Here is an 11823-nt window from a genome sequence, read left to right as displayed (position 1 = left end):
CTTGGTTCCCTCGTGCGCTCTGACAATTTCTTTAGAAGTAGAGCTTTGAGAAACCGATACACATTTACATGTACATATGTTCGCCTTTGAGCACGGAGTGTGGAGCCATTTAATTCAGCTTGAGAATGCGTTTTTTGAACAGGGATAAGTTGTCTTCAGCCGGGGGCTCTGTACCACTGGTTGATAGGCTGATTTGAGAATCTTCTGGAGGAATAAATCCACTCTGGTGAAGGGCAGCGGGGGGGGGGGGGGGGGGGGGGGGGGGGATTTGATGGAGGTTTTGAAACCGCTCTCCATTGGTTTACAAAGATGGGCAATCTTGAGACGGAGAAACAGCTGCTGGGTTTAATCTGATTATCTCATTTGCGTTCTTCGATGGGGATCCGAGGCGGCGAGCGTCTGCTTGTTGAGAAAAAGCTGAGACTGATGATGGCAGCTTCCTCTGAGCGCCAGCGAGGAGGAGCCAGGCGCACTCCGCGGTATCTGCCCACGCTGACCCAGGAGCTAAATGACTTGGACACACCAGCGTTGACCTCAATTAACCCACTCCTGGCAGATAGGCCTGCTGAGATTGGTGTTGGGAGCCGGATGATTTGAGGGTAATCTGAGAAGTTCAGGGGTAGAATGAGGGACAGTAGTTCTAGAGCGCTTGGTTTCTTGTCTTTGAAGGAACAATTAGTCTGTTGTTTTTTTATGAATTATGATGTGCTGGATGAAATAAATTGTCTTTTTTTCCACAGTCGAGTGAATGAGTATTTTTTTCCTGTAAAATTTCATTTGAGATTTGCCTCTTATTTACAATTCCCCTTTCTTCATAGGTCTCCCATTACTCATTGGTCATTCTGAAGGAAAAAAAGGAGCTTTTATCAGCGGTTTGTCTTCAGACTATGATATCAATATAATTTGCTGTCTTGTCTCAGTATATATATATGGTATTGCTATCTTATTTTTTGGTATAGACCCTTCCCATTGAAGACCTCAGCAAAGAGAGCTCTGTAATGTGAGACAGAAGAGATGGGATGAGAAGACAGTAGTGCCTGTTTACCTCGTAGTGCGCGTTTTACTCACCCAGTGACTCACATGAGGAGGCAGTCTCATTTCAGCTTTAGTAAATGAAACTGCACACACAGCAGTTGCGTTTATCCCAGGGTGTGTATGGAGTGAAAATATGTTTGAACACATCGCTTTATTCCTCAGAATCCCTCAGACTCAAACACCCATATCGCCCATGTGAAAAAGTAATTTCTTAAACTTAGCTGGTTGCACTGCCTTTAGCAGCAATAACTGCAACCAAACGTTTCCTATAATTTGATATCAGTCTTTCTCAGTGCTTTGGAGGAATTTTAGCCCACTCTTCTCTGCAGAACTGCTTTAATCTTTACTATGACAAGAAGATGCATTGCCTGTTTATCTTCTAGAGCACGTTCATCTCACATCTGACTTTTGCATGATGAGGCAGGCTCATTTTTTTGAACACATCGCTTTGTTCCTCAGTCTGTCTCAGTCTCCCCAACGCTCATGACACTAAGACGAGCCTCGTAGCTCCACCGACCGCCTGCGTTTTCTTGCGCCAATTAAAATTCTGAATGCGTCATGCCTGCTTTCCAGCCCATTATGAATTTTGTTCATTTGGCTCAGGACTCCTCCCCTCTCCAATCACTGACTCTGACGTTAAAGCAGGATATAATGTATTCAGATGGCTGGCCACTTGCTGAATCCCTCACAGAGGTTTATGGAAATGAGTAGTTTGTCTGTATTGCCTTAGCAGGGCTACTTTATTATCTCACTGAGACGCACTCAGCTGAAATCAATGGCAGCGATATGGAACTCGAAAAATCACGCTGATTGAGGCGACCTCCCGGCTGCGTTAACAAGTACAATCGATACCGAATCTCTCGTGTTATCTGTGATCTGATATACTGCTTCCTCAAGTAGGATGAAGTAGGACATTGCGCACTGGTGCGATTGGAACGTTCGTAGCCCGGTTTGTGCTGAATCCCGTTCTGCTTCTGGGTACTTAGGGATGTTTTCTTTATCATTGGTCTGTTTTTTTTCCCCCTTCCTTTTTCAGCAGGACTATCAGAGCAAAATCAGAAGCACCTGTTCTTCAAATGCATTGAGTCAGCCTACTGGGAAAAGTGCGTTTTTCCACTGATAACGCTTTCCTCCTGAAGTGTGACCCAGGAAATCTTAAAGTAGTACAGCTATGACTGGCAGCCCAACCAAGAGGTGAAGATTTAATTAGCATTAAATTAAATTTGTTGTCGCCATTTTGCTCAAGGTCCCTCCATCCCTTACGGAGTGTCTCCTGTCAATTTCCCAGCTTTCAAATCCAAATAGGCATTCCAGAAGACTGCTCTTCTCTTTCTGTTCCTCATTGATTTATTCTGTGAAAGGGGAGATATGGGGTATGACTGAGACTCTGTGGCTCCTGCATTTGTAGTTATACTTTAAAGATTCGGTGATGAAATCTGAGCTTGGTTTTTTCTATAGCCTTAAGCAGTTCAGATATGGAGCGAAGAGGTCTGCGTTCTCATCACAGCTGGTACATCCCCTTCTCAGTCACTGTCATGTTTGTGTGGAAATGGCCCCTCAGTCACCAGTGGACCTGTGCTCTGGTATGGGTCACGCCCAGATGGGGGGTGGGGGAGGATGGCGGAATTGATTCCTTCATCTCCCACAAAAATAAAAAAATGGCATTGAAGAGAATACTTAATCGCGATTTTCCTGCAGTCGACCGTTTGTGAGGAGCGTGGCCGATGAAACAATGTTCCGTCCCCATTCTGTCCTTGCGCATTGGCCTTCTGCTGGAAAATCAATAGAGAATCTTTCTGTTTAATCCTCCCGAGGGGTGAAAGGTGAAGAGATATGAAATGAGGTGGGCGGGCAGTGAAGCTGAATGTTCGTCATGCGCTATATTAGCAGAGTGAGATGTCGTCCAGAATTAATGAAGAGATCTGTGAACCTGATTATTTTCTTTGCGGGGGCTGTCCCATAATGCCTTGCATGCAGAGACACCGATCAAGCCTTATATTCAGACCGACAGCCATGGCATGAAAATGCAAAATCGACTGAAATGGAGTCCATAGAGACCCAGCAGTACTGTATGTAATACGGCTAATCCTTCGGCATGTACCATTTTGCACCTCTTTTCTAATTTGAAGAAAGCAAAGTAATTGTTTCCTGTCTTAAAAAAAAAAAAAAAAAAACATTAGTTTTCTCACACCTTTTTAGACTGAGGCAGAATCGACAGGACTTCAGTCCTCTGTAGGAAAATCAGTATTTATGGGTTCAATCCATATTTATGCAGGGGTCTACCAGTTGCCAGAAAAACAAGCAATTATGAAAGTAGATAGCCACTGAACCAACTGTATAACCAAACAAAGGGACAGAGATGCCAAGAATCCATTTTGATCCTAGCTTCTGAATGGCCTGCTACTGAGAAGTAGAATCAAAACAAACGTGCCAAATTGTAATGAAGTTCTGAGCAGCACCGCGGCTGGTTTCCACTAAGAGGGACTGCCCCGATCCTTGTGCCTCTTTTAATCCTCAAATTAACCAGGAAGAGCAGAGTTAACGAGATGGAACTCATTAAGTTTTATCTACAGAAGCTGGGTATCCTGGTGAGGTTGCACAGAAGGGGCACATGAGAAAAGAACGCAACAAAACGCAGCTTCGTGGGGACGGCCCTGTCGCGACTCAGTTTCTGCGGGATGGACTACACTCTGGCTCATCCCTCCCCTTGATTTTGAACAGCAGGCACTTTGGGAGACAGGCAGGGGAACATGAGACGCATCCAAACAAGTGGAGCTGGAAGGACTTCCTCCCTTGGGTCACTCGGAGCACATCGAGTAACAAAATTCCTGATCAAAAAAGCACCATAATATTTTTGTCTGTCCCTCATTGACTATAACATTAATTAAACCCTGCCAATGTGGGGAAAGCTGCGGGTAACAGGGATTTAGCTGCTAAGAGTAAATGTATTTATTAGTCCTCCATAAAGGAAGGCTGCTGGTGCAGTAGGAACTCTCGGATACCGACACCAGTGTTCAGATTTGCTGGTGAGGTTTAATATTCTGACAGGAAAATGTATGCCTTTGTAGTGTGGCATCCCTTCCACAGGCTGGCAGTTGTAAACATTACTGTTGTCGTGCAGCTTTACACACCATATAACAGCCCCTGTTTATCACTTGGGTAATACAAACCCTCATGAAAGTGAAAGTAGCCGTAGAATTAGACTTAAATTAAATGTAATTATCCTTAAGCTCGATCCTCGTTAGCTGAAACTCTTAGGACATTAGCATACCTGTTGTGTAGTCAGGCGCTGTGAATTTTTGCATAGCTCCGTAAGATTTAATCTTGGTGCTTCAGCGCTATCAGGACTAATCAAACTGTGGCTCCTCACTGGGAAGGAATATTGCACGCTTTCATATAACCTAAATTTTATGTATTTATTTTTTTGCTTTGGGTAAAGGAATTTTGCCTTGCTTTTATCGTTCCGCATAAAACTGCTGTTGGTGACTACGGTGCAATGGTGACGTTACCTAAAACAGCGTTAAATTTTCTACGGCACCTTGAATGCCAAAACCCCCGCTGGAATGTGCGCCAGCATTTGCTCTGTGAAAGCTTTAAGATAAAATATTTAGAGTGTTATATTTTGAGGGTGCCTGAGTAGAAACGGGTGCAGTCTTACAATGGAGAGAGGGGTGAGAATTGTGAGTGACAGATGAAAAATACAAATGCGGAGAGGCAATGGGGAAAATTCCGACACCGGAAGAATTAAAGCCTGAATGGAGACGGCTAATAAGCATAGCAGAGAGTGGTGAGGATGAAAGGGAATGGGAGACGGATTTAAAAAGTACGCATGCGAGAGAGGAGAGCATCAGCCTTTCCCCTGCCTATGGTGTGATCCCAGCTTTGGTTGTGAGTTTGAATCTTTGAATGATCAGGAGGACAAAGTGGACTGGATTGTAAGCGAGAGGTAGACTAGTTTAAGATGAGTGTACATGACAAACAAAACTTTTGTGCCCAGGTGTTTTTGGGCTGTTCTCATTGAAAATCAATCAGCGAGCTCAAGGAGGCTGTCCCAGGAAGCTGGACGATGGATAATGCAGCATGACTTTTCTTTTAAGGAGGCTCCCTGAGCAGGTGCCCTTGTAGAATGTTTTGTTTGCATGTGTAAACTGTAAGCGAAACGGAACCCCAAGCAATCTTATTTTTTGTACGCCGCAGACAAACTTTAACTGACAAAAAGCAAATATGTTTCCGAGTAATGGCCTTGTTTGGGTGCACGAAATTGAATATTGCAAGGCATCATTTTCTAATCTAAAAAAGCATGAAGCAATCTTTCACTGGAAACTTTGTATTTCACACTCTTTAGTTCTTCTCCTGGAACAGTCTGTACCCTCCACTGAGAGGTCCACATTTAATGAAGTGGAAAAGAAAGAAACAGTTATATGCACATCGATGTGTCTCAGCCTGGAGGTCTGTCAGTCCTGGTCCATGGGTCCTCAGTTGCAGCTGGGGAGATTCCTGCAAACCAGGGGAGAAAATAATATCAACGGTTGAGCCTCTAGGACCGAGTATGGCACTTAGATTAGTTTATTTATTTTTTGCTGAACTGGAATTTCACAATGTGTGACTTCTGTAAATGTGCTGCCTTAATTTCTTATATATCATTACCATGATAAGTTCTGCAGTGAACTTGGTGAACCCTGTGTAGTATTCCTTGTACACACACTGTATTTGCGCATTTTGAGGCATCGTTGAATTTATTCCCACACTAGCCAGAAGTGTATAAGGAACGCATAATATTTTTTATTCGTCTGTGCCTGGGTGCCGACTTTGGAATGCCTCCACATATCCCGTAACTCATACATTTGCAGAAGCTTTATCTTTACCTTCACTTTAACTCCCAGTGGTTCTTAATGGCTTCTTTTCCATCAAGGGCTTAAGCACACCCTCTGAAGATCCCAGTGTTGTTCCTGGCCAGCTTTGACCCTGCTAAAAACAGTAATGACTGGTCATTGCAAATCTCTTCTAATATGTGGGAGCTGCTGGTGGCTCACCCTGTTAATGCACTATTACGGTAGGTTGAAGAGCCCCGCGGTCTGGTATCGACTCTGCTAGTGCTGACTGTGGCTGGCAGCTCTACTGGGAGGTGCAATATTTGGTGTAGCCTGCCCTTGTCTAAGTGTGGAGGGTTGCAGTCAGCTGGGATTATTGTCTTCACTCACCAGCAACCACTGAAGGTCAGTTGGGCACCCACAGTTGGTTTGCTCAAGCTGTACATGAAGTGTCTTCCTCTGACTCATGTCCGTACTCGCTCAACTTGTGGCCTCCTGATTTGAAGGGATGGTTTCCAACAATGAGTGCAGCTGCTGAATAGGACTGGGCATTGCAATCCAGGAGAAAAGTGTGGGAAAAGAATCACAAAACCACGTCCCCTCCTGTCTCGAAGGCATGAGGCCAAGAGCAAAGCTGAAAGATAGAAATGCCTAACGCAGAGGAAGAGGTATATGGCCCATTCACTCTGGCTCCTCAGAGATCAAGCGCTAAGAGTGGACACAGGGTTATATAGAATACAAGGGAATGCTAGACTATCTCCAGGTGCAACGTGCACAGCTAGCAAATTAGGCCGCTTTATTCTCACCTAGGGTATTGAATGTGTCTTGGGAAGTCTGTCTGTCCATCTATCCTCATCGAATGGTGTAGTAATGATGTTTTACCACTAGAGGTCAAGGTAACTTAATGGTAGAAAGGGTCTACAGCGCATGATTTCACTCTCTATCATTAGGACCCTGCATTTCCAGAAACCTGGTTTTGTAACTTTTATTACAGGTGAAATCAAAACACCAAAAGTGTTTTCATAGCTGCTGTAGTTGAAAATGTATCAAGGTAATCAATTCATTGTGAATTAAATGAATGTCTAATAAATTATCGCAGTTAAACTGAATGGATTAGACCTGAGAATTCTGACATTGAAATAAGCATTTGGGTTTACTTGCTCGAACTCCACATCCACCTGTATGACTATTGATATTGTACTATGTGATACTGACCAAAGCCCCCCCCCCCCCCTTCAAGGTGGCACCACTGGGTAACTATGCATTGCATCTTTCTACTATTGGCCACATTCAGAACTGCCATAGAGATTTGAGGCCATAATCCTGTGGAGAACATAACTGCATGGAGAGCTCCCAAGTTTTATTTTACCAGAAGTGCACTAATGCTGAAAACAGCCTTCCATTATTCATCATTTCGTTCTTACATGGCAAAGGCTTAATATATTTCAAAATATTTTGAGAGTCAAAAAAGTTGAAGTTTCATGTGAAATATTAAGTACAGCATACAGTACAGCAAGCACCTTGTAGAGAGGGCAATTATTAAATATTTGTCAGATGTTTTCAGGGCAAATTTACAATGCCTAAAATGCATTACTAAAATATGTCATGAAGCAATTATTGTTTTACTGTTATTCAGTAATAAGAGAAACACTTTTCAGAATATGTTGTGTGTCAAGGATTTTTGATTCAGTACTTCTTTGCTCAGCTAAAAGTAAAAAAAACTGCAAATTACGAGTCCATTAATCATATTTTATAACTGGAAGCGATTAAAACATTATAAACATATTTTGAATACTGCTGTAATGAAATGTATAAATAATAGCCCTGAGTACCACTCAGTGTATTAAATTGCAGTTGTTCCATTAGTAACCATTGAATCAGTAGTTGTGGTGATTCATGTACTGCAGTGGGATATATAATGAGTGCCCTCACAGGTGGATTCATGTGGAGGCTATATGAAACCTCACTACCGGAGGGCTACGTTCCTGGCAATGAGGGTCCAGTTGCTAAAGACTCAGTAAAGTACTTATTGTGTGCACATACACTGAGCTTGGTGGTACTTGCAGGGTTTAGTATTCCTGGAGAGTAGATTGTGTGTGATCCTGTATACAGACCATGGTCTATACTAAATCAACATTTGCCCTTGATTTTGACCAGCAAGTAAACATTAGCTTCTTAACCCTTTTTGTCACAAACTCAGTTTGGCAAGTTAGTTATAGTGATTTCTGTTCTATGTAAAGAGAGAGGGGGAAAAAAATATTCTTGCTTTTAGTCAAAGTTGAGGACAAATGTTTGTTGAATCCCAGCCAGTGTTTGGCATCCATGGTGTCATCTGAGGTTCGTCCTATTTAGATTAATTTGTCACTGCCAACACCCAGATTTGGAGGACTCCATTGTATTATCCAACCGCTTTATTGATGGGTAAAATAGCTTATGATTTGCAGTGTTGAAAAAATCATTCTGCTCTTGTTTGATGTTGAGAGCACATCAAACGACCTTCGGTATGCACTTATTGTATGTTGCTTTGGATAAAAGCGTCTGCCAAATAAATGTAATATAATGTAATGTAGCTCAACAGTCCATCTTGCACGCCATGGAATATGCATGCCTTTGTTTCCAAGTTGCCTGGCTTCTTAAATACCCAAGGTGATGGAATCATCTGACAGACGGTTAATTAGAAATACGAGCTGCCAACAGATGTTGAGAACCGAAGAATGATGTTTTCAGACAGAAAAAATGAAATCACACGCCCCCCACCTCTGGGAGGAAGCGGGAATCAATTGGAGATTTCCTTGTTCTAGCATTAATGAACCAAAAGAATGGTAAAAGTGATCTTTGCAGTAATATTTGAGGAATAACTGCATTTTCCTTTGATGATAACGGTATAAGAGGACTGAGTGAACACAACTTTGACCATTTGACAGTGTTTTATCAGTAGTTACATCTTATTTGAGTATGCATGTTCAGTAGCTATCCATAATAGAACACTAATGGACTTTACTTGGGTATGGTAGACTTGCTCAGTTGAAGACCTCTGTAATACTATTAAATTTTAAAGACTGAATAAAGCTTAGGACATTTTTTTAACATGCACTGTATGAATCTAAAATAACTGTGGAATTTCTGCCTTATAATATCGTACTTGTACTTGAAACGCCTTTTTAATTGGATGTTTGCATGAATGTATCTGCATGTGTGCTGTTTGTGCCTATATATTCATGAAAGTCATGAATTTTTTTTGCCCCCGTGTAGTGATCTACCTGGCTTAAAGAGAATGTAAAACATGTGTCCTGTCCCTGTTACATTTCACGCACACGCGGTGCTGTGGATGTACCAGGAATGTTAAAATGGCTCCCTGACATTTAAAATCTTCTAGCACCGGTTTGCTTATTTAAAACCAGTGATGGTCTTATTGTAATGTGTCAGCTGGCCTGAAAAGGGGGAAACAATTCAGAGTGGTGTCCTTACTGTATTCTTAAGGTATTCACCGACCTTCAGGTGCCCGGGGAAACAGAAATGCGAAAGATCCCATCATCCCCTCTCCAGTGGCTCCAGGGGCCCAGGCAGTTTTTAGTGTGCGTTTGAGCATGGGTTTGTGATCGGAGGGAAATATGGCTGGCTTTTGCAAAGAGCAAGCTTGAGCGCTGAAGACTGCATCTAATCTTTTTAAATTCCTCTTTACCTTATTCGTTCAACGTGACATTCTCCTAGAGGAGGTGGGCTGCGCCCCTGTTTCCTAAAGCACATTCAGGTAACAATTGGAAGTGGAAATAATGAAAAAGGACAGCAGGAGAATTATCTACACAAGTGCACGCTTGTGCTAAGAGGAAACAGTCATGGTAATTCCTTGGAGGTAATTTCTGTTTTAATTGGTATGTGATTCATGCATTAGTTGTCTGAAGACCTGTTTACATTCAGTAAACCTGTGGGAAGTCTGTACACACTAGCAGCCATTAAAACCACTTTTTTTTTGGTCTTCTTGTCGTATTTAAACCTCAAAAAAGACTAGCAGTTATGAAAGAATTTAGTACTTTTAAAGGAGCTGCAGTGCAAACAGTTTGTGCAATGCCTGAGACGCGTTAAGCAGGAAAACATCAAGGTGCTTAATGCCGTCTGCTGATCAATACGCTCCTCAAGAAAATTTGCTGTCAGGGTTCCTCTGAAGTGAAATCTGCACTACTGACAGAGGGGAGAGCTGGAACTCTAATGGATTTGAGTTGTCTGTTCCCGTCTCAGTATCTCTGGGTGGGTGTTGATACCGAAGCACATTATGCATTCCGTTGAAGTAGGAGTGATTGAGCAAACAAGATTTAATGGCTGCGTGATTGTGCAGTGCCACTTTGGGGAATTAGCTATGTTTGTGCAGTGGGATGAAGTTTTGTCTTCTACGGGTCTGTGGGTTCAAACGGCTGCTCTCGGTCTGTGAATGAGTAAAGATGGCAGTGGACCAAAACATGGTACTAGTATGCAGTTCAAGTACAAGGACAAATAAATGCGTGTTTGTTTCTGAGCGTGTAAAGGAAACTTTATATGGAGCACTAATCTTGTTATAAAGATCCAACATTTAATGTCCTGAAAATTGAATGAAGTGTTATTTTCTGAGATCGCTGCCTTGCCTTGTCTTAGCCTTGCCTGGAAGAAAAAACAAGGTCAACATCCCCAAAACACTTTCATCACTCGCTTGCTTGATAGCATCTCATGGTTTTGTTCAGCTGATCTCTGTCATCTTAGCCATTATTGCCTATGGCATCATTTACAACAAATGTTTTTTGGAGAATTCTGCCAATGATTCACTACTTCGTTTTAGTTTCACAATGGGTTTGTCATTCTGCTTTTAAAATGAAGCGTACTGACAACATGCTTGGCCTTGGTCACCAAATGCACAATTGAATGGAAGTTGTGAGTCTTTAAAATGACGGTTTGAACACCATGAAACTAGAGCTGGCTCTCTGAGGTGCTTCAAAAATGTTTTTGCAATCAGTGAGTCAATCTACTGAAATACAAAAAAACTTTATGTGCGTCTCATTCTTTGAAATAAATAAACCAATAAAAATCATCTTGATGTCTGTGCAAGTGATAAACTCAACCAAACCGACCCAAAGTCTGAACCGATCATCTTTTGTTTGGAATTGTGATGGCACCAAATATCATTGGAGTTGAGTTCAAGAATTCCTTCCATCCCCCTTTAATTATAGCCACGTAAACCTGAAATGCATTTAATTTGTTATCAAAAACTGCATTTCACACTTTGCCACCTTTTAGATTTGACATGGAAGAGAAAGTTTCACATACAAGGCAATATCAAGGGACACTGTCTACAGACTATTATCTGAGCTCCACAAATGCCCATCTTACCAAGACTTGGATCTCCAGCTGTGTAATACAGGCTCTGTGAGGGTAGAACATGCAGTATTTCCTTTTTACTTGGAGGAGTGTGAGGGAAAGAATTCACACATTCCGTACATCTTAAGCCTTTGAGCACATTCCCCAACACAATGTTCCAATTAAAACCAAATTAGTACGCCACTCATGTAGATGAAGTGTTCAGTACGTTAGCAGATTCAAACAGTAATCTGCAATCAAAAGCCTGAATATGTGTCAGCTCTGTAGCCCCCGAGTTTGGGCAAGTGTCATATTAGACATGTAAAATGCTCAATTTTATCAGCTTATTAATGAGCACTTTTGCTTACATTATGTTTATATTTACAAAAACATTTGGAGAATTTGGTCTATCCCTTTACAGGAGGCATTGTTAAATGTTGAGCAGAGGTTAAAAAAAATCTACAAGATGTTAACACTATTACTTGGTGCATGCTACTTATGTAACTAGGCCAACTGAGTTCTGTAATGTTAATAGTCTATAGAATGTAAATTGCTGGTGCTCTCTCATCCCATTCAAAGTCTGTTCAGACAGAATTCAAGTTTAAATGGTATTACTGAGCAGAACGATGCTGCATTTGGTTATTTATGTAAGGTT

This window comes from Anguilla anguilla, chromosome 4 (genome assembly GCF_013347855.1).
Source record: "Anguilla anguilla isolate fAngAng1 chromosome 4, fAngAng1.pri, whole genome shotgun sequence".
Taxonomy (NCBI): domain Eukaryota; kingdom Metazoa; phylum Chordata; class Actinopteri; order Anguilliformes; family Anguillidae; genus Anguilla; species Anguilla anguilla.
This window is presented reverse-complemented; position numbering follows the sequence as displayed.